The sequence below is a fragment of the Ranitomeya variabilis genome, chromosome 5 (genome assembly GCF_051348905.1).
Source record: "Ranitomeya variabilis isolate aRanVar5 chromosome 5, aRanVar5.hap1, whole genome shotgun sequence".
Lineage (NCBI taxonomy): Eukaryota > Metazoa > Chordata > Amphibia > Anura > Dendrobatidae > Ranitomeya > Ranitomeya variabilis.
The window spans coordinates 28,525,828-28,549,564 of record NC_135236.1 but is presented as its reverse complement, the minus strand read 5'-3'; the positions used below and the strand labels follow the sequence as shown (position 1 = coordinate 28,549,564).

Below are 23,737 nucleotides of genomic sequence, written 5' to 3'. Positions count from 1 at the left end.
TCTTTACTAGGTGTAATAAAACATTCTCAATAAAACATTTTCACAATAAGTCCCATAAAACATTCGCTGTCAAGTTCAGTAACTTTCCATGGGATCCTTATTTTTAGTGCAATATGGGGGACCCGTCTCAAACCCCCAATGTAGGTTTGGGCGTAGCTACAAGGCATAGCTGGTCTCCACGTTGGACCACTTCTTCAGCCACACCAGATGGTTTTTGTTCTGTGGTCAGTTATTAAATGAGTAGAGTGCCCTATCAGCACTCTTAAAGGGATTATGTAAAACCAATAAGGAGCACATTAAGATGTTCAAACTATGCACAATAAAAGTTTTTGGATCACACATTATTCATGACCTCACTGTCCCTTTAAATGTTTAAAAATTCAAACAGTAAATTTATTAACTTTTAACCGCGATCATAGACATTTACTTCTTCCATTGCAGTTCCTTGGGTCCATGACCTCTTGACCTAGGAACTTCCTGCTCCTGTGAGTCAAACAAAATTAGTCCCACTGCTGAAGTTTGGGTGGCCTGTGTCCTCATTGACTGTTCGGTCACTGGTTCAGGGACCGATGCAGCTTCCGGGATTGAATCCTCTGTGGCTTTGCACTTGCGGACATTGGGGGCATACCACCCCTTTTTCTGATGAAAATCTATCACCACCTCTTTTTCTAAGTGGAAGGTGACCACTACTCCCTGCCGCAGTGGGCTTTGGTTAATGCTTTTGCTCTTATGGGCTTGGGCCTTAGCCTGCAGTTTCCTCTTCTCCTGCTGGGCCCTCTTTTCTGCATCATATTTTGCTGCCCGCTGTCTGCAATATTCTTCCCGCGTGATGGCCGGGATTTCCCTTTGGAGCTCGATCATATCAGCCCCCTGGGGTCCCCCCTTAATTACCACCGGCTCAGCATACACCTCCAGGGGCCCACTCGATGGTGTCATTGGGGCTGGTATCTCTCCTAAGATGTCTGGCGTCCAATCCCAGGGAGCATTTCTGGATGCCCAGCCAGGCCTAGGGGCTGTCTGGGTGGAAAGTGGGTCTGCAAAAGTGCCATCGGTTACCGGAGCAGGGTCAGTCACCGGGGCAGGGTCGGTCACAGTACCTGCTGCTGGTGTCTCACGGGTGCTGGTCTCCTCCTCCACTGCGGTTGAAGATGTTGGCCGCAGAACGGGACGCTGCTCCTCCCGCTTGATCTTCATCTGCAGGGCTGATGTGCACCTGCTCACCGCCGCCAGCTGAGTCCGCATGAGCTGGCGGGCCAGCTCCTCCACCTCTGCGTCCAGGTTAGGATCCACTGCAGGTGACTGGCTCCTAATCCACCCCACGCACCAGTGATCGCTCACTTCCCTCTGCCATCTGGATCTTTTCTTGCGACCAGGTCCAGTTCCTTTTCTCGCCTTCATGGGTAGAGTTTCTTTTTATTTCTATTCCCGCCATAACAGATCAGGAGGCGGATCTCCCTCGCTGTTGGACATGTCGTTGTTGTTTAGTAGTATTTGCAGTGGGTGGGCATGGTCTTTGCGCCTCAGAGCTAGATCCCACCCACGATGGCACGCCTTTCTTTTCCTGCGTGCCTCGTGGCGCTGTAATGGTGGCAAATTTTGCACAGTTCAGCAAAGTCTATGGCGCACAGGACCCAGTTTGCTGGTTCGGTCCATCCTGTTTGTGTCGCCAAGTTGGAGCACCCGCTAGGACCGTGGGTTACTCGAGCCGGGTTGGAGAGTTCTTAAAGGGGATGTGGTCACGACAGCAGTTAACCGGTCCGTGGCCCTGAGCGTCCAATAACAGTGAAATAAAGGGAATAAAGTTTATGGGATAGGTGTTCGTGATGCCACCTGTGGTACTCGGCAATAAAAGTGATGTTAGCCGATGCTGCTTGACGAGACTGCTGGGGCTGATGGTGATGCAGCAGAGTTGGTACAGCTCTCCACAGATAGATCTTTAGTCCAAGGGCACTTAGGTGAAATTGTGAGATGATGGATGTTGTAGTAGCCGTAGTGCAGGGTGGATGGCGCAGTAAATAAGTGTGAGGACACAGCAAGGCTCAGTTTCCAAAGCTTTGCTCACAGTTCTTAGTTGCCCCAGCCGGTGTGCTGTGTCCTCCAGGTTTGTGGTCCAGCCAGCTCTTCAGCAATTTGAGTGCACTTTCAAGAACCCTCTTTCGTATGTCCTTTACTGGAAGTCTCTCGGCGCTGGCTTCGCCTCTCCTGCCCTGTGCCTGCCACACAGTGTCCCAAGCGAACAGCCGCGGATCTTGTCAGGTGGTGTGCGCTGAATCCCCCTGGATCCTATATGGCTGCCTTTTCAGCGAATGTGTGCAGATGTGGCTGTGGCACATAGAGATACTACAGCCTCCGGTTAGCTAGTCCTAAGTTTCTCCACTAGAATGGGGCCGGTCCCCTGACTGCGACCTGGTCCCTCCACTGACCACACCGGTGGACACAGGCCCCACGGATGGATCTCTCACTATTTGTGCCCCTAGGACCCCTTCTATCCTTCTGGGAGCTTCCTTCTGCTACTCCCTCTCACTTCTCTCTTCTGTCTGGCACGAGCTGCAGAACCTCACGTCTGCTCCCCTGCTCTCTCAATCTTTTCTCAGACTCCCTCTGACAAGGAGCTCCTTCTTAGCACATCTTACTGCTTCCTTATCCTCTCACAATCTCACTAACTTTCCCTCCTAATTAGCTCTTCCTCTACTCTACCTATCCAACCCACTCCTCCAACACCGTTTCCTATCCAGCCTGAGATGAGACCTTCCTCCTTTAGGGTACGTCCAGGTGCCCTGACTGAATTGCCTTGTGTTGGATGCAGTGTTGGGTTCTGTGCTGTGCCCCCTCCTTACCTGAGAGTGGAATACCACACCACTGGATGAGGTGCAGTACTCTGTGGCGTCTGGACCCCAGGGGCGCCACAACAGCTTCTACTTTCTACTACTTTTGAACTGACTAGAAGCACTACACCTTATTAAATTGTGTAAATTTCTTTCAGCAATGCAGGGGTTAGTCTGCTCAGTTGAACACTCCTGTAAGCATTCCTGCATTACAGCTCTCAGCTGTTCACTGCCACTCCCATCTCCTATATAATCAGGGCCCTGGCTAGCACTCATTGTCAAAGCAAGCTTATGGTGCATGCCTGGTGGTTGTTGGTGGTTATTGGAGAAAGTGTTTGGTGGATTTATCTGTGACTGTTGCTAGGTTTTGAGTGTGTGATAATCCCCTTTCTTGTTCTACTTTGTTTTAACCATATCCTCCACTCACAGGTGTTTACCTCTGTTGTTTGTGTGAGTATATTTGTATGTTTCATATGTTTCATTATCACTGCTCTTATTACCTTGTTAGTTTGGTTGGTGTATTATGGTACACTGCTACTCACCTCTTCCCTGGGTGTGGGAAGGGTACAGACTGAGGGCAGATTCAGGAGCTAAGGCAAGGTACGTGGCTCCAACATCTTCACCAACAGAGGTAATCCAGGGAGCAGGGCGAGCCAGGGTGACCCTAGCGTTAGCGACAAGAAAGGAGTTCCTGGTCCCGGAACACCCGACAACAGAGTCATGACAACATATTTGAACAAATTTCTTTGGATAAAAATTAAAAACCCGAAGTGTCCACCAACTTTTTAGTGCTTTGAACATTAAATATACGTGGGAGACTCCTCCTCAACATCATCTGGATCAGAAAGCTCAGATTCACATGCCTAATACTTTTGTTCTGTGGGGAGATAAGCATTGGTCAACAGAGTCCGACAGCGGCTGTATCGCCATTGAAGACATAAGAACTCTAAACCAAGTCGACCATTCATCAGTATGGGGAGTATGAGAAGAGCCAGACCAAGCATGCATTGGTACCTGAAGGCCTCATACATATAGTGTTTTCTGCAGAACTTTCGTAGCAGTGGATAGAACATCTGCTGTAGGCATTCAGGAAATAAGAACATGCTTTATCAGTGCTATACTGGGTGATGGATGTGTAGCCCTGGCTTTCGTCTAGACTTCATGCACCTTGCTGTATCTCGGATCCATATTGAAGCTGTCACAAATATGTCTCCTGGCACGTTCTACGGATTTCCATGCAGAATCCAGGATTGGTATACAGCATTGCCAACAGTATAATATATGAATCCTAACGATAGCACAAGGCATTCTGCACATCTGTAGTACATAAAAAGGCACAGATGTTGGATTCCCTGTGATTATCGCAAATCTCAAGGGCTCTACTAAGACAGACTGACACATTCTTTTACTTAAGACTAAAATGATTTAATAGTATGAAAATAAGCTACTTTGTAACACACAGTGCCTTGAATAAGTATTAATATCCTGCAAACTGCAAACAGGACTTCTTATGGCTTGCTTCAAAAAAATGTCTTTCTTCTTGCCACTCTTCCATAAAGGCCACATTTGTGGATTACACAAACAGTAGTAGTCCTGTGGACAGATTCTCAGACCTGAGCTGTTGATCTCTGCAGCTCCTCAGTGGCCATGGGCCTCTTGGCTACCCTTCTTTTAGATGTCAGGTTACTTGGATGGCCATGTCTTGGTAGGTTTGCAGTTGTGCCATACTCCTTCCATCTTGGGATTATGGATTGATCAGGGCTTCATGAGATGTTCCAAGCTTGGGCTATTTTTTTCTAACCTAATCCTAATTACTATTCTTCAGAACTTTATCCCTGACCTCTCTGGTGAGCTCCTTTGTTTTCATGATGCTGTTTGATCCCTAATGTTCTCACACAAACCACTGAGGCCCTCACAGAACATCTGTAGTTATACTGAGAAGAAATCACACCCAGGTGGACTCACTGTACTAATTATGTGACTTCAGGAGGCGATTGGTCACTGAGGAGTTAAATGCACATCACAATTATCAGAGTTATATTTTTAAAATCATTAGAAAACCATGTATCATTTCCTTTACGCGTCACAGTTACTTTGTGATGGTAATACCGAAAATCCCAATAAAATACATTTAAGTTTGTGGTAAGGGTCACAGGGTATGAATACTTTTTCAAGACGCTGTGTCTTATCAGAGAAATCTGCCTCTTTCTCCTCCAGGACTAATCTTTCACTTTCAGTTCATGGGTAAAAGTCTGAAGTCAGGAAAAGAAAGATTTTCCCATTACTGAGATAAGCGTTGACAGTTGGTGCTTTAAAAAATCTATGGAGGGAGATGGGGAAGTGGGAGGGAGGAACCAGAGGTACACAGACATTGTGCTGCAAGTTCTCCTGAACAGTTACAGTTTAACTTTTTTTTTAAATGTACCTGTCATTGTAGAACTTGCAGCAGAATGTCTGATTCTAGCTCCTCCCCTCTCCATCGAACATTACGAGCACCAACTGTCATCTCCTATCTCAGTAATGGGAAAGTTTGTTCAGATTTTACCCCTGCATTGAGAGTGAATGATCAGTCCAGGAGGAGAAAGAAGTGCATTTCTCTGATTAGATATATTACAAAGTTGCTTATTTTCTTGTGTATTATTAATTTAATTTAAATAATTGTAGTAACTCAGGTCTCCAACATGGTAGGCAATCCGTTTTTTCATGTGTATGTGTATTGTGATCGCCTTTATGCTATATCCTCCTCGCACACATCGATCGCAGTCACAGTCAGGATGCTTAGCCGTGCACAGTATTGTTCTTTATATGAGATCAGCGGGTAATCTAACGTCTACTCGCATGACCGGCCTTGAGACCTCGTGATTGCAGGATGACTGAAGAGACGTGGATGAGATTGATGGGCATTCATGTATTATGAATCACATTGGCTGAAGGCTTGGGTCATTATCAGTAATGGAAAATAATAAATGAATGACGGCATTTACAGAAACATCACACAATTACCTGAAAGTTATAACCTCATAACCCGCTTCTTCTAAATTACAGTGGCGACAGGTCCTGTTGACAGAATCTTTGTGTGAATTAAGTCTGTAAGAAGATCACTGGGTTGGGGATTCATGACCTACAGCCAAGGGGATCCGCTTTTCTTTCCAAAATATGGTAAATGCTCCCAATTCCACTGCTAATAGCTATTTATAAAGAGGACTTGTCACTTGTTTAGAACAATTATGCTGCATACCTTGTAAAAATCCCCTGGCTTCTCTGATTCTGTTGCTCTTTTCCGTTTTCTGCTGTGTTGCTCCATTGCAGAGATATTCATATTTGTTTCTTCTGGAGCACAGTATGTGAAATCTCTTCTGGGCATTTCTTCAGAGTCTTCTCTGAGGGTGTGAGCTTTCACTCCTCTCTTCTAGATGCTGACAATCACAGCTCGGCAGCTGATCTAGCAGTCTCTCAGTTTTACAAGCTGCTGAGCAGTGATTAGAGAGGTCTGTGAGGGAGGAGTGAAAGCGCACACCTCCAGAGAAGACACTGAAAGAACGCGCAGTTCATCTCCAAACCGAGATTTCACATGCTGTGCTCCAGAAGAAACAAATGTGAATATCTCTGCAATGGAGCGACGCAGCACAAATTGGAAAAAAGTGGCAGAATCAGGGTCGCTCAGGGATTTTTACAAGGTATTTAACTCAATTGTTTAAGCAGGTAACAAGTCCTCTTTAAGGAGTTATTCCCACAATATCAATCACATCTCAGAGGCTTTAAGTTGTCAAATGCAATCACTTTCCAAAAGTGCTCGTTGCTCCCTTATAACCTGCATGTAAGTGTATGTGTCCACGTTCAGGATTGCATCAGGATTTGGTCAGGATTTTTCATCAGTATTTGTAAGCCAAAACCAGGAGTGGAACAACTAGATGAAAAGTATAACAGAAACATATGCTCCACTTCTGCATTTATCACCCACTCCTGGTTTTGGCTTACAAATACTGATATAAAATCCTGACCAAATCCTGATGCAATCCTGAACGTGGACACATACCCTTAGAGGCTTCTGCTTCCCAGATTCTCCATGGATAAGTCCTCTATTTCTTTCGTAACAAGTCGCACATGCTCAGTAGATCCCGGACATTCTTCTATAGTGGATATTCACTCCTTACGGTGCAGCGAGATGACTTATGAATGATTGCATTGTCCTCACTGCATAAAATGTAAACGGGCACTGTGCGTTTGCTGCTGACAAAGGAGGGGGCGCTTCCCCTGGACTGCGCTGCTCGGTGGTGGACACAGCTGATTATAGGGCAGAAGTACCAGCCACTAAACCACCAATGGTTTCTCTCATTAAGAAGTTATCTTCTCTTCTCATCCCAAACAGCCTTTCATTTTTTTAACAACTCTTGATACATTGAAAGCCGCGCTGTGATTGATGCTTGGGGCTTGGAGTGGACACATAGTGGGGATATATCTGGAGTATATCCAGAATTAGAGGATTAGAAACCTTTACACAGGGCGGTGGGGACAAACAAGAATCACACGTCTGGACATAATATTAGAAATTATACACAGCCCCAGGATATTAAACTATAGGGAGTTTTTTTTTAATAATACATTCTGGGATAAAGCATTTAACCTTTTCCCCACCAAGTATGTACAGTTGCAATCAACATTATTCCCTTCCCCTTTGATAATTATTAGTAAAATTGTCAAACTTTTTCCTATCTGAAATAAACCAAAGAAACAAGAACAACTAATATAACAAGTTTTTATTTTTGCAAATTCATCACAAAATGTCACGTTTACTGACTACTGCAGACACAATACTCACACTCTTCATGACCAGCGTTTTTAGTAGTTAGGAGAGGTCCTCTGGATGTTATGACCTGCTGCCCCTCTGGCTGTTATGACCTGCTGCCCCTCTTGGTGTTATGACCTGCTGCCCCTCTGGCTGTTATGACCTGCTGCCTCTCTGGCTATTATGACCTGCTGCCCCTCTGGCTGTTATGATCTGTTGCCCCTCTGGCTGTTATGACCTGCTGCCCCACTTGGTGTTATGACCTGCTGCCCCTCTGGCTGTTATGACCTGCTGCCCCTCTGGCTGTTATGACCTGCTGCCCCTCTGGCTGTTATGATCTGTTGCCCCACTTGGTGTTATGACCTGCTGCCCCTCTGGCTGTTATGACCTGCTGCCCCTCTGGCTGTTATGACCTGCTGCCCCTCTGGCTGTTATGACCTGCTGCCCCACTTGGTGTTATGACCTGCTGCCCCTCTGGCTGTTATGACCTGCTGCCCCTCTGGCTGTTATGACCTGCTGCCCCTCTGGCTGTTATGACCTGCTGCCTCTCTGGCTCTTATGACCTGCTGCCCCTCTGGCTGTTATGACCTGCTGCTCCTCTTGGTGTTATGACCTGCTGCCCCTCTGGCTGTTATGACGTGCTGCCCCACTTGGTGTTATGACCTGCTGCCCCTCTGGCTGTTATGACCTTCTGCCCCTCTGGCTGTTATGACCTGCTGCCTCTCTGGCTATTATGACCTGCTGCCCCTCTGGCTGTTATGATCTGTTGCCCCTCTGGCTGTTATGACCTGCTGCCCCTCTGGCTGTTATGACCTGCTGCCCCTCTGGCTGTTATGACCTGCTGCCCCTCTGGCTGTTACGACCTGCTGCCTCTCTGGCTCTTATGACCTGCTGCCCCTCTGGCTGTTATGACCTGTTGCCCCTCTGGCTGTTATGACCTGCTGCCCCTCTGGCTGTTATGACCTGCTGCCCCTCTGGCTGTTATGACCTGCTGCCTCTCTGGCTGTTATGACCTGCTGCCCCTCTGGCTGTTATGACCTGCTGCCCCTCTGGCTGTTATGACCTGCTGCCCCTCTGGCTGTTATGACCTGCTGCCTCTCTGGCTGTTATGACCTGCTGCCCCTCTTGGTGCTATGACCTGCTGCCCCTCTTGGTGTTATGACCTGCTGCCCCTCTGGCTGTTATGACCTGTTGTGATGCATATCCAGGCATCAGCTTTTGCCAGCGTTCCTGGAGAATATTAACCTATTCCTCATGGGTAATGGCCTCCAGGTTGTTAATGACCTTGAATTTTCTGCAACTGATGCCTTCACATCCCATGAAAGATTTTCTATGAGGTTCAATTTAGACAACTGTGATGGTGGCCACTCCAACTAGGAGTTGTACGGTAGGACCAGCCTTGGTGGACTTTGTGGTTTGCTTTGATCAAGGTCCAATAAAGTCCAAGCTTTAGCTTCCTCACAGATGGCAAATTAATGAATCTATAAGGCAATGTATTAGTATATATATGTATTATAATGGGCAAATATCCATGATATGGAGGTAAGTGCCCATGAGGAATGGGCCAGGATTCCCCAGAACCGCTGCCAAAAGTTGGTGTCTGGTGATGCAGCACATCTGTAGCAGGTCATAACAGCCAGAGGGGATAGAGGTCATAACAGCCAGAGGGGCTATACTAAGCACTGAAGACAGGGATCATGAAAAGATGAACAATTCTAAGACTTCATTAGTCAGTAAAAGTGTCATTTTGCACTGAAGTTGGAGAAACAACTTGCTATATTAGTTGTATTTGCTCTTGTGTCTTTGGATTCGTAAAAACAGCAGAAAATGTGTAAATTTTGCTAAAAAAAAACCCCCAAAACAACTAAATTTACAATGAGGGAGGGGGAAATAATTTTGATGGCAATTGTAAACCACATATCATGACTTTGATCTTAATTTGTAAATCACGCGCTCGTTTGAGTCCTTACTTACCGTACACAGCCATTTGTCACCTCCAGAAGTGATACAGGAGATTTTCTCCATGGTATCACTCCAAAATCACAGAGGATATACGTTATGTCTAACTCTAACTGTCCAAGGTGGGTTTTATGGAGAATGCTATAAGTGAGGCCAGGAGCAAAGATTTAAGCTGGTTACAGACATCTTGTCCCCTTCACAGCCTCTTGTCACCTCAGAAAGCGATACAGGAGCTTTTCTCCATGGTATCACTCCCAAATCACAGAAGATATATATTATGTTCTCTGATTACCATATGTAAGGTGTTTTTTTTTACTAATGAAGTGAGAGAAAGCGACAATTCACACCAGATGGCAAGGACGCTAGCCTCACCACTGCAGATGGTATAAACACAAGGGGCGGACATACCGCCGGTTCAACCGGTGCAACTGCACCGGGGCCCAGAGTGGGAGGGGGCCCCGACGGACATACAAAGCAATGAGGTGAATGACAGCCAGCGGCAGTATTATTGCTAACAGGAGAAGCAGGGGGCCCGCTCTGCTGCGCACATGTGATATGACGGTCAAAAGGGGCCCCCTTCCTGACCTCACCTGTAAGCATACATTTCGCTGCTGTCCGGCTGTCACTGGTGCTTCGCGGTGACAGCAGATGCAGGAATGGAGGGGGAGGGTCCGTCAGTGAGTCACTGAAGCTGCGGCTCTGCTTGTGACTGACTGCTGCTGTGCACGTGCGCACTCTTCCCAGAGCCTCAGTGATCGGCAGGACTGGGATACACATGAAAATATGGGGAGGGGGAATCACTACTCTAGGTAGGTGAGGGCCGGCCCGCCGGGAGTCTGTAAGGCTGAGAGCAGTGGACAGGCTCCATGTCTCCCCTGCTCATTTCCTGTGTTCTTCTGGGACAGACCAGCTCCCTGCAACTGCACTCTCTGTAGGTACACATTCCATGTGATGTATGCTGGTCTGTCTAGTGTGTGTGTGTATGTACTGCTCTGTGTGTATATAGGGCTAGTGTTTGTGTGTATACTGCTGTGTGCGTGTATATAGGGCTAGTGTGTGTGTATATAGGGCTAGTGTGTGTGTGTATACTGCTGTGTGTGTATATAGGGCTAGTGTGTGTGTGTGTGTACTGCTGTGTGTGTATATAGGGCTAGTGTGTGTGTATATAGAGCTAGTGTGTGTGTATACTGCTGTGTGTGTGTATATAGGGCTAGTGTGTGTGTATATAGGGCTAGTGTGTGTGTGTATACTGCTGTGTGTGTGTATATAGGGCTAGTGTGTGTGTATACTGCTGTGTGCGTGTATATAGGGCTAGTGTGTGTGTATACTGCTGTGTGTGTCTGTATATAGAGCTAGTGTGTGTGTATACTGCTGTGTGTGTGTATATAGGGCTAGTGTGTGTGTGTGTACTGCTGTGTGTGTATATAGGGCTAGTGTGTGTGTATACTGCTGTGTGTGTGTATATAGGGCTAGTGTGTGTGTGTACTGCTGTGTGTGTATATAGGGCTAGTGTGTGTGTATACTGCTGTGTGTGTATATAGGGCTAGTGTGTGTGTGTGTGTGTGTGTGTGTACTCCTGTCTGCGTGTATATAGGGCTAGTGTGTGTGTATACTGCTGTGTGCGTGTATATAGGGCTAGTGCGTGTACATAGGGCTAGTGTGTGTATATAGGGCTAGTGTGTGTGTATACTGCTGTGTGTATATAGGGCTAGTGTGTGTGTGTGTGTGTGTGTGTGTGTATCTTCTGCTGTGTATACGCATATGTTATGATAGGCATTTTATACACAGTGTACATGCATGAGGGGGGCCTCGACGTATTTCCTGCACAGGGGCCCATTGCTGCTTGTGTCCGCCCCTGGTATAAACACAAGGGGTAGTGACAAGCACGAGACAGACAAGGTAAGAAAACAAGAAACTAAGCTCCAGGCTCCGCTGCCAAGCTCCACACAGCAGAGGACACAGAATCAGGAAACCAAACTCCTCAGACGTAGCAGTTAAACCGCTGGCACCAGAGAGCTCCAAACTCCTGGGCTGGTCTACATAGAATAACTCTATTACCAAGTCAGCTGATGCATCATGTGACTATGTAAAGGATGGTGGAAGTGGTGACCACCCACATCAGCTGACCAGCAACAAAACAACTGCCAGCAAGGAAACTGACATTATCCCTTGCTGGCCCAAAAAGGAAACAAAAACATTTATATTATAGCAGAAACAGAGCTGCCACAAAACCAAAAATGAATGGTGACAGTCACCTTGTTTGATTAGGTAATCTATTTGTATAGATTTTCCTCCTCCATTTTTAAAAATCCACAAACTATCTGGGCTACCCAAGGCATAATTAGCATATCAGTAGTCATCAAGGATAACAGCACACTATGTTATACCAAATATCAGCTTGCAAGTCACTATTACAGGCTCACACGAACAGAAGTCTGTTTTCTTGACCAGCCAGAAAGAAAGGCTTAAATTCAAATACAACATACAGATAACAGTCTATTCTTCTTGGTTTGCTAAAAATAGTCGTCTGGTTAATTAAGATATAATGTTGTTCCTTCACAAGCTGCCCTTGGTAGGAGGCTTTACGGACTACATATTGAGTTCTGCATCAATGATTTTTTTTCTCTTCTTTTCTCCTGAATAGATGCAGACACATTGGATGTAGACCCAAGAGTAAATGACTTGTATGAACTGTCCACCTTGATCTTATTTTAGTAGTTATGCATCTCATGCTCTCCTTGAGTCAGATTTTAGCTTCATGAACGAGCTTATGCGTACATATTAAAATACCTAGCCTTTATTGTTCTCCCATTCCCATATACTTCTGCCTCACGTGGCCGCAGTTCTGATTAGCTGGAAACAGGGCATCTTCTGTGTGGAATTGGAAGTTTCTTCTTCAATGTACATAAGTCTACGAGAGCCTCCATATGAGTATCCTAGGCCTACAGAGAGAAAATGGAGCGTCTGTGGGCATGGGGAGATGACAATTACCATTAGCATCAATGCATTGTGTACAAGCAAATTCAGTGTTTGGAAAAATTATTCTCAACTACTATAATGTCCCTTATTATTCTGTGGAAAGACCCCATAGTATAGTAAACTAAATACATATAAAAAATCCATACATTCACCTGACTGCTCACCTCTCGTTCCCCCCCCCCAGTGCTCATCACCACCTGTCCAGTTCTCGTTGCATCTCCTGATCGTTTGCTCTCGCACTAGATTCCCACCTTTCATGAGCCCACAAAGTCACAAAGTTCTGCAGAGGCGTGTGGCAGGTCGCAATGTGCGCCGAGACCTTCCTACAAGCATGCCCAGAACCATCCTGGCACCATGAGAGCCGGAAGTCTTGGCTCAGCCTGAGTCCCCCAAGGATCCCAGCTCGAGTGGAGGAGGATCACAAGATGTAGTGAGGACTGGACGGATGACGCCGAGTAGTACTGGGGCCAGAGACGTCAACACTGAGTACAAAGATTTTTTTTTTACGTTTTTATAATGGCCTGTTATGCTTCAGAAAAATGGTGACCATTTTGCTCAATCTGTGCCGAAGTAAATTATTTTTGTAAAATTTGAGTAGAATTTATTCATTGTTTATTTGGTCATCTCTAATAATAACTAAGGTCAATGGGGTGATCAATTAGAAAAAAAAACTCTGGGTTCCTACTTTAATAAGCAGCACTATTAACATTTCGGGAAAAAAAACATAACGAGGGCTTCGCAGCCTTACAGTATGGCCTCAGTACAAGCATCAGCGCTCAGTACAACTACGGGCAGGAATCTCCGAACATATCCATTTTCTTTAGCAGTCACTATGGAGAGTACAACAAGATCGCCCCCTCGTGTAACTCTGAATGCATTGCAATAGGTCACAGGACTAGAAGATGAACCGCTGATGGCGTAAAGCTAGAAACTCTCGAAGCCGTTGACGTGCAAGAAGAACCCAGTCTATAGAGTTACTGGGAACCCACCGAGCAGAAGTATTGTTTCCTCTCAAAGAGTCTTAATTCCATAATTTGCCACACACAGGGCACCAATTATAAGTCTGAGGAATATTTATTTACTTGGTTGCCTACAACATGCTGTTTATGGAGGCTCCAGGAAAGTCCCGGTAAGTCGTGACGTTAGAGACCTGGGTCCTGTTCCAAACAGATAAAGCAAAAGTTTGGCTTCTTCAGAAGATAAAGTAATTAGATGTTAAGATACTTCCTTTCTGTATATAATAAAGGAAGCAAAGTGTGCCAGATCCTCACCCGCGATAAGGAAATACTGTGTAGATAGAGTAACCTGGACAATGGGGCAGTGTGATCCTAATCTGCGGATTATACATTGATGACTGCATAACAAAACATCCTCCTTCCACTAATACAGCAACACTCCGTGCATTCACAAAGTATTCACACCCCTTCACATTAGCCACAATTTGGTAAGTGACAGCTTTATTCAATGTAATGATGATCTTCGTCGCCTGCATGTGGGTGAGGCTTGTGTCAACCGTTGGTGCGATCCTACCCTAAGAAGTCAATTGTTGCCCTCAAAATCCTTTAGATCTTTCTACAACTTGATTGAAGCCTACTTGGTGTAAAATAAAATGATTGGACCAAACATGGAAAGATCCCGCACCCATGAAGAGCCCAAAGTGAACTTTGCAAACACTAAACTCTGCACGATGCTGGAGTTGGTTTCTTACTCATCTAGTTTCCTATTCGGGGCTGAAGTTGGAGGAACTGCACAAACAAGAATCCAACGTTAGCATCGCAAACTCTGCAGTCAAAGAGATTGTCTGCAGATGCTCCAAAACAGGATTGTGCCAGGGCAATGATTTGGAGAAGAGCAACCAAATATTGTAGGTCTTAAAGAACACAGTGGACGACCGTTGCTAAAACTGGGCCACCAGTGTCCACAAATTGCAAGTGTTAACGGCTCTGTGTGCTCATCCGCAAAGCAGACGGGTGTTAGAGTTGCATGATATTTCATACATCCAGAAAAAATAACAGATTTGGCCAATGTAGAAAATGATTTGTAAGCTCTTGCACATAGGTCAATAATGGTCAGCGTACTGTCTGATGCTCACAAAGTCCAAAAATAAGGGCACCTAAAAAGGGTCTAAATCTACAGCCAGCGGTAGTTTCTCCAGTGCTGGCTGCCTGACCAATGAACCCAATGAATAGAGAAGGGCCAAGAAGCCAATGGTCACTTTGACAGAAGAGCTCTGGAGTGATAATGTGTTATGCAACCTGCCACCAGCAAGGCTGCAATGGTAGAGTCGCAGGATGGAAGTGCATGACAGCTTTGGTGTTTGCAAAATGGCATTGAAAGAACTCTAAGGCCATGAAGAAAGCATAAATGAACTGTGGCATGAAAGTCCTGCACCACGTCTGGAGTAACCCATCACCATCTGAGCAACGCTATACGCTAAGGCAAGGGCATGGGGGTGACGGCGTCGTTTGCTGCAGAAAGAAAGTAGACAAGATGGAGGGGAAAGATTAAAAAATCAAAATGCAGAGTTTCTAGAAGAAAATCTGCTCCAGACTTTGGCCTGGATAACAGGACACACATTCTAAACACTCAGCCAACTATATCTGCGGCGTCCACCACTCAGGGCTGGATGGGAGTGCAGCCTCCTTCTGTTTGCAAAAACAAATTTAAAGCCGACTTGAACTATGGGAAAGAAATAAGAAAGATAATAAAACCACAAATCATATCTGACCCAATGGTCAAGCATCACACCTGGAATAACCCAGGCACCACTCTTCTTGGCTGATCAATGTGAAGGAGAATAGATGGAATCAAGGGGAAAAAACAAGGAAAAATAGAGAATTTCTAAGAAAGCCGACCCTGGACCTCAGCGAGGGATGAACGACCTGGAACACAGAGCCAAGACAACGCAGGAATGATGGTGCTGCAATTGTCCTTGCGTGGCCCAGAGGAAGCCCAACACAACATTAGAAAGCCCCAGTAACATCTGCGCTGATACGACCTGAAGAGATCTGCAAATATTAGGGGGAGATCCCCCAATACTGCGCATAATGGTAAACACAGGAGGACACGTCCCCGCGAAAACCTCAAATCTCTGAGCAAAAGGTGCGAATATTTATTACATTAATATCAAATTGTATAATTCTAAGTTAATACATTTGAGGACATTTTGACAAATCTGGATTTCACTTTGTCATTATGGAATATTCTAAGTCGTCTGATTGAGAATAAGGCTGCAACATAAAGAAAAAAATAAGGCTGAGAAAATATCCTGAGTGCGCTGGAAGCCAACAAACCTATATACACCAATGTCTGAGCCACGAGTATCCAATCACAGTGACTGAACCAAACCTATATAGACAGATGACAGAGATACGAGTTTCCGATCACAACAATTGGATCAAACCTGTACATCAATTATTGATCCACGAGTGTCCAACCATGGTGTTTGCACCAAACCTTAGGCTGCTCACAACTGCCACAGGCTTATATGGACTTGTGTAAGGACCATTTATCTCATCGTCTATCAGCTTTTCCGCACCACATCTTCTCTATTTTGTTGCTTTGCTTTCCAATCGATCATTTTGCCATTTCCCGCACATTTCTGCACATTCACGGCAGAGCTGGGAAGAACGTGTGGGCCGCGGGTCTATTTGGCAGTCACTGGTTGACATTTCAAGCTCTTTGATCTACAGTTGTGGTTTGGGCTCGGTCCAGCCATAACATTACCAGATCCTGTTGAGGTGGAAAGCTAGGTGTCGGATAACACAATCAAGGATGAGAAGCCAGTAAGTTGGGTTTATACACATAAATTAATGAATCACCTGCGGAATGGAATCTGTGTTTTCTGTTATCGGAGAAATCTGCTGAAAGTAAATGTGTTCCTCTGAAAATGAACCTCCCTAACAAATACCTGGATGTCAGGATCCTTCCCAACCTCAAAGATTAATAGTCAATGTGGCAACAGTGAAAGCTAATAAGAAGATAAACAGGAGAGCTCCACCGGGCCTCTGCTTACTAAGGCCGTGTACCTGCTTCTCCCGGCATACAGAAAGCCACGTTTGTATCTATACATATAGTTAGGTCCAGAAAATGTGGGCAATGACACAAGTTTTGGCATTTTAGGTGTTTACCAAAACATATTCAAGAAACAGTTATATAATCTGAACTCATCATCTTTCCTCTCTCACAGATCTTCCTTACCTATCGCAATTAACGACATCACGCTTTTCCCCGTACCAGAATTCCGCTGCCTTGGAGTGACCCTTGACCCTGTCCTGTCCTTCAAACCACACATCCAAGCTCTTTCCATCTCCTGTCACCTACAGCTCAAAAATAACTCTAGAATCCGTCCTTTCCTCAACCATCAATCTACTAAAATGCTTGTGCATGCCCTCATCATCTCCTGCCTCGACTACTGCAACATCCTTTTCTGTGGCCTCCCTGCTAACACCCTTGCACCTCTCCAGTCCATCCTTAACTCTGCTGCTTGACTAATTCATCTCTCTCCTCACTACTCCACCGCTTCCCCACTCTGCAAATCTCTTCACTGGCTCCAATTCCCTCAGCTTATCCAGTTCAAATTATTAATACTGACCTACAAAGCCATCCACAACCTGTCTCCTCCATATATCTATGAACTAATCTCCCGATATCTTCCCTCACATAATCTCAGGTCCTCCCAAGACCACCTTCTTCCTCCACACTTATTCGGTCCTCACCCAACAGCCTCCAAGACTTCTCCTGAATATCCCCCATCCTCTGGAATTCTTTGCCCCAACATGTCCAGCTATCAACCACATTCGGATCCTTCAGACGGAACCTGAAAACACATCTCTTCAGGAAAGCTTACAGCCTGCACTGATCCTGCTGCTTCCTCACCACTACCGGAGCTACAGCCTCACCAACACAGGAGCTCCTGCAACCCTCGACCTACTGTCTCCTTCCCCACCATCCTGTAGAATGCACACCCACAAGGGTAGGGTCTTTGCCCCTCTGTATCAGTCTGTAATTGTCAGTTTGCTTAGTATAAGTGATATCTGTGATTTGTACGTGTAACGAATGGAAACGGAGGCACAGGTGGTAAAGTTCACATTCGTTTTTATTCTCATAGAGCATGGAACCTCTGGGCCACGGTCCGGGGGGCTCCGAAGGGGGCGTGGCTATGTGAGCCCCAGACACCCATAGTAAGACCCCTCGAACAGGGTCAGAATGGGACACCTGGGGGACACGGGTGCTACCTCCAGTTAGACCCCGGACTCGTGGTAGTTGACCCAGCGGGACAGATGGACAAACAGGGTTAGCAGGTGACATAGAGCTAACTGGTGGATACCAGGGGTACGGGTAGAGACTGGTACCAGGGGTACCAACGTTGTCCTGAGGTTCAGGTGAATGAATGGCGGGACGAGACAGAACCGGAGTAAGCAGGCTGGAGATCGTCCAGAATAGCCAGGTAACAGGTAGCAGATAGTCTGTGGAGACAAACAGTGTAAGCGAAGCATTGACAGAGACTTCAGAACAGAAGCACATGCTAGCAGGAACAGGAAGTTAGCAGCTGAGGATACGTGTTGCTCCGGCACCCTCCCTATGGTGGAGGGACTAGAAATAGCAATCATTCACACGCCATTGGTCAGAAGCACCTTTTGAAATATGCGCGCTGTCTCTTTAAGAGACCGGGAGCGAGCGTGCACGTGACCTAAGCACACAGCGTGAGGACCCGCCGGCTGCACGCCAGGGAGCAGAGGAAGGAGGAGAAGCAGAGGTCCCATCCGGACAGCGCGGAGCCGGCACAGAGCGGGAGTCCCGATGGGGACCCCGCGAAGGTACGATAACTGGACCGGGTGTAACAGTATCCCCCCTCTTTACGCCCCCTCTTTTTCAAGCGTGCATAGAATCTTTTCAGAAGGAGAGGAGCTTGAATATTTTCTTTAGGCTCCCATGACCTCTCTTCAGGACCAAAGCCCTTCCAATCCACCAAATACAAAATCTTACCCCTTACTCTTTTAGTGGCCAAGATGTTCTTTACCTCAAAAACATCCTCCTCACTGACAGGCTCAGGAGTGGAACCTGGGTCTTTAAAAAAAGAGCTCAAAACTACAGGTTTGAGGAGGGAACATGGAAAGAGTTAGGCACACGCAAAGAAACAGGCAATTTCAATTTGTAGGAATCAGCGTTGATCTGTTTCAAGATTTCGAAAAGACCGATGAAACGGGGACCTACTTTGTATGAGGGCACCTTCAGACAGATATACCTGGAGGAGAGCCGCACCTTATCTCTGTACCGAAAGTTAGGCGCATCCAAACGTCTTTTGTCCGCATGCCTTTTCATACATTGCCACACTTTCTCCAAGGCGACCTTGGTGTCGCTCCATACTTTTGGGAATTCCCCTGTAAGGTGTCAGCTGCAGGGATGCCAGAAGACCCAGAGATGGGAAGGGGAATCCCGGGCTGGAGACCAAACACAATCTGAAATGGAGATTTTCTGGAAGATTCACTTATTTGATTATTGTACGAGAATTCTGCCCAAGGCAGCAATTTGATCCAGTCATCATGATGCTCATTGACGAAGAGATGCAGAAATCTAGAATTCGATTGGTCCTCTCTACTTGCCCAGTGGATTGAGGATGGTATGCAGAAGAGAAGTCCAGTTCCACTTGCACAGATTTACAAACCACTCTCCAGAACTTGGATGTGAACTGGACGCCCCTGTCGGACACAATGTGGAGAGGAAACCCATGAAGATGTGCTGTATGAAATAGTCAGCAAGCTCAGGAGCAGTTGGAAGACCGGGTAATGGAACGAAGTGAGCCATCTTCGAGAAGCGATCCACCACTACCCAGATGACAGTACATCCGGAAGAGACGGGAAGATCAGTAATGAAGTCCATCGCGATGTGCTGCCAGGGAACTGAAGGAATAGAGAGAGGTAATAACTGCCCAGAGGGCAGATGCTTAAAAGTCTTGTTGCGGGCACACGAAGGACAGGCAGCAACATATTCTTGGACATCTTTGCCCATGGTGGGCCACCAGTAGTAACGGGAGATTAGTTGCAGTCTTTTTTTGACCGACATGGCCAGCAAACTTGGAAGAGTAACCCCACTGGAGGACATGGCTCTGATCCGAAGTAGATACAAGAGTTTTACCTGGGGGAAGTCGAGCAAAATTCACTGTGGCTACGGACACAAACCTGGACTGTTCAATGATGTGTAGCGATTCTTCCTCAAAATCGGGGGGGCAGGAACGCTCTAGAGAGTGCATCAGCTTTAACATTCCTAGCAGCTGGACGGAAATGAAGAAAATTAAATCGGACAAAAAACAAGGCCCAGCGGGCCTGACGGGGATTCAGTCTTTGTGCAGATTGGAGATGAGCAAGGTTCTTATGTTCAGTGAAGATGACAACCTGATGGGCTGCTCCCTCGAGGAGATGTCGTCACTCTTGCAGGGCTAACTTGATTGCCAATAATTCTCTATCTCCCACAGAATAGTTCCTTTCTGAGGTAGAAAAGACCTTCGAGAAGAAACCACAGGTGACCTTCCGACTAGAGGATGACTTCTGGGTAAGAACTACACCAGCACCTATGGAAGAAGCGTCTACCTCTAGCAAGAACTGTTTCTCTGAATCCGGTCGATGAAGAACGGGTGCACAGGAGAAAGCCTGTTTAAGAGAAACAAAAGCCCCTTCTGGCTCAGAAGGCCAATCCTTGTCATTTGCGCCTTTCCGTGTCAAGGCCGAGATGGGTGCCACACGGGTGGAAAAGTGGGGAATAAATAAGCGGTAATAGTTGGCGAACCCTAGGAACCGTTGTATAGCTTTCAGACCGGATGGGCGAGGCCACTTAAGGATGGCAGATACCTTCTCCGGATCCATCTTTAATCCTGTGGACGAGACAATATAGCCAAGGAAAGGCAGAGAGGATTGTTCAAAGAGACATTTTTCAAATTTAGCATAAAGTCTGTTCTCCCGGAGTCTTTGAAGGACCAGACGAACTTGTCTCCAGTGGGAGGCTAAATCTGCAGAGAAGATCAGAATGTCATCCAGGTAAACAACAACACACGAATAGAGCAGATCTCTGAAAATATAATTTACAAATTCCTGAAAAACTGCAGGTGCATTACTTAAACCGAATGGCATAACCAGGTATTGGTAGTGTCCGTCCCGGGTGTTAAAAGCGGTTTTCCACTCATCTCCTTTACGAATACTTATGAGGTTGTATACCCCTCTGAGGTTCAGTTTGGTGAAGATTTTAGAACCCCTAAGACGATCAAACGACTCTGAAATAAGTGGCAACGGATACCTGTTCTTTACCGTAATCTGGTTCAGCCCACTGTAACGATACAGGGCAGAAGAGATCCATCTTTTTTCTTCATGAAGAAGAATCCTGCTCCAGCTGGCGAAGAAGACTTCCAGATAAATCCTTTGGCCAGGTTCTCCTGAATGTAGTCCGACATGGACTGGGTCTCTGTTTGAGAAAGAGGATAGATTCGCCCCCGAGGAGGAGATGTTCCGGGGAGCAGATCAATCGGGCAATCATACGACCTGTGTGGAGGTAATTTCTCTGCCTCCTTTTTCCCGAAGACGTCTGCAAAGGCCCAGTAAGAAGAGGGTAGACCTGGCAGAGCAGTGGGCTGAATTGGATTGATGAACAGGTCGCACCGGAATGATACATCTATCCAAGCAGGAGTCACCCTAGCGCAGAACCTCTCCCGTCTTCCAATTTAAGACTGGTTCATGCATCCGAAGCAAGGGTAGACCTAAAAGCAAGGGGTGAGAAGAGCCAGGCAGGACAGAAAAGTGAATTCTTTCTGAATGCGTTAAACCTACCAGGAGCTCCACTGGCTCAGTCTGGAACCAAATGGACTTGGACAGGGGTTTGCTATCCACGGATGTCACCTGCAACGGTTCCGGAAGGCGTTGAACTGGTATGTGATAACGATCCACGACCGCCTGCTGAATGAGATTTCCGGCAGCTCCAGAGTCCAGGTGACAGAGTTCAGAAATTTTTACCTTGCCAAAGACCACGGAAACTGTTATTTGCAGTGGTGGAGAGAGATGATCCTTACCAAGGGCTGCCTCTCCTACAGACCCTAGGCACTTGATCTTCCCAACTTCTTTGGAATTGCCTAAATAGCTCTCCTCCTGGTGACGCCCCTCCTGGCGATGATTACCCAAGCTTACCTGATCTACTTCCATAGCCATGGGCAAGGAGAACAAAGTAGGGGAACTCGCTGATTCTGGAGTACTATCAACAAGGTGGTAGGAAGCTTTTTCATGTATGATCTCCCTGGATCGTTCTTGAAACTGTAAGTCAATCCGGACTGCCAGGGAAATTAGGTCATCCAGTGTTGTAGGCACGTCCCATCCCGCCAGCTCATTCTTAATTCTTCCAGAAAGACATTCCCAGAAGATAGCCACCAAGGCCTCATTGTTCCAGGATAATTCAGGCGAGAGGGTACGGACCGCACTGCATACTGAGCCACAGTAAAAGCCTCCTGGCGTAGTCGAAGAAGAGCCAAAGCTGTCGACGTAGCATGACCAAGTTCGTCAAAGGTCCTGCGGAATGCCCCAAGAAAAGACTGAAGATTAGTTACCAGAGGGTCCATTCTTTCCCACAGCGGATGCAGCCAGTTGAGAGCCTCTCCGTCAAGGTGAGACATGATGAAGCCCACCTTGGCCCAATCAGAAGCAAACATATGCCCCAGGAGTTCAAAGTACAATGTGCACTGATTAATGAACCCCCGACACTGAACGAGGTTGCCACGGAAGCGAGTGGGAGCCGCCAAGCGAGGACCTCTACTTGCTGTGCAGCTAGATACCTGGATGCTAGTGGCAGAGTTGGGTGCAGGTGAAGAAACCAGGGACTCCATGCGAGTACACCAGTTGTGCAGAAAAATCATGAGCTTGTCCTGTTGACTCCTCAGATGGGTAACCTCCAGACATAGCTCCATGGCCGGTGATACCTGGGATCCAGAGGGTTCCATCTCCGGAGCAATCTGTAACAAATGGAAACGGAGGCACAGGTGGTAAAGTTCACATTTGTTTTTATTGTCATAGAGCATGGAACCTCTGGACCACGGTCCGGGGGGCTCCGAAGGGGGCGTGGCTACATGAGCCCCAGACACCCGTAGTAAGACCCCTCGAACAGGGTCAGAATGGGACACCTGGGGGACACGGGTGCTACCTCCAGTTAGACCCAGGACTCGTGGTTGTTGGCCCAGCGGGACAGATGGACAAACAGAGTTAGCAGGTGACGTAGAGTTATCTGGTGGATACCAGGGGTACGGGTAGAGACTGGTTCCAGGGGTACCGACGTTGTCCTGAGGTTCAGGTGAATGAATGGTGGGACGAGACAGAACCGGAGTAAGCAGGCTCGAGATCATCCAGAATAGCCAGGTAACAGGTAGCAGATAGTCTGTGGAGACAAACAGTGTAAGCGAAGCATTGACAGAGACTTCAGAACAGAAGCACATGCTAGCAGGAACAGGAATCTTGACAGTCTTCAGCTCTTAAAAGAGCTTTTTGGAATAAATAAGGCTCACTATAACTATAACTACACTCTCCATACATTGTTTCCAGCTGCAATGTGCGCAAGATGGCGCCGACAGCCTTTAAATAGTCCCTATGACACTGGAAGGCCAGCCAAAGATGGCGCCGGCATTACTGTGATTGGCAAGCCAGCCCAGCATGTTCATTAACTGCAAATAAAGCGCCAAACATGCTGGGCGGGTCACTCGAATATACCAAGGCGAATACCAAATTACTCGCTGAGTAACGAATACCCCGAATAGCATACTTTTCGTGCGAGTAACGAACAGTGCCGAATGTATTCGCTCATCACTACTGAGCATCATTTCCTTGTCTTGAGGCATTTCCACTGAAGTTAGATCAGCCTGTAATTTGATTTTCTACTTTGATTTTGAGCATCATTCCAAATCCAGAACTCCATGGGATATTAATTTTGACTTACATTGATCATTTTTATGTTTTATTGTTGTCAGCACACTGACATTTGCAACTGGAATATTTCATTCAGTGATATCTAGGATGTGGGATTTTAGTGTTTCCTTTATTTTTTTGAGTAGTGTAGTGCCCCCTAGTCCATGGAGGTTTCAGTATAAACATGGGCATTCTCTCTCCCCTTTGACTCCTCATCACTCCAGATGGTGAAGACATTTTTTTTGGCACTGGGTAATATG

General features: G+C 46.5%; 1 long non-coding RNA gene across 1 annotated transcript in view; it reads left to right on the top strand.

The window, feature by feature from the left end:
* LOC143773254 (uncharacterized) overlaps positions 1 to 12,354 on the top strand; it is an 82,996-nt gene extending 70,642 nt beyond the window's left edge. Inside the window, exon 3 of the long non-coding RNA XR_013215117.1 lies at positions 12,215 to 12,354. This is a non-coding gene — a long non-coding RNA (uncharacterized LOC143773254). The remainder of the gene's footprint in view (positions 1 to 12,214) is intronic.
* The last annotated feature ends 11,383 nt before the right edge of the window (positions 12,355 to 23,737 follow it).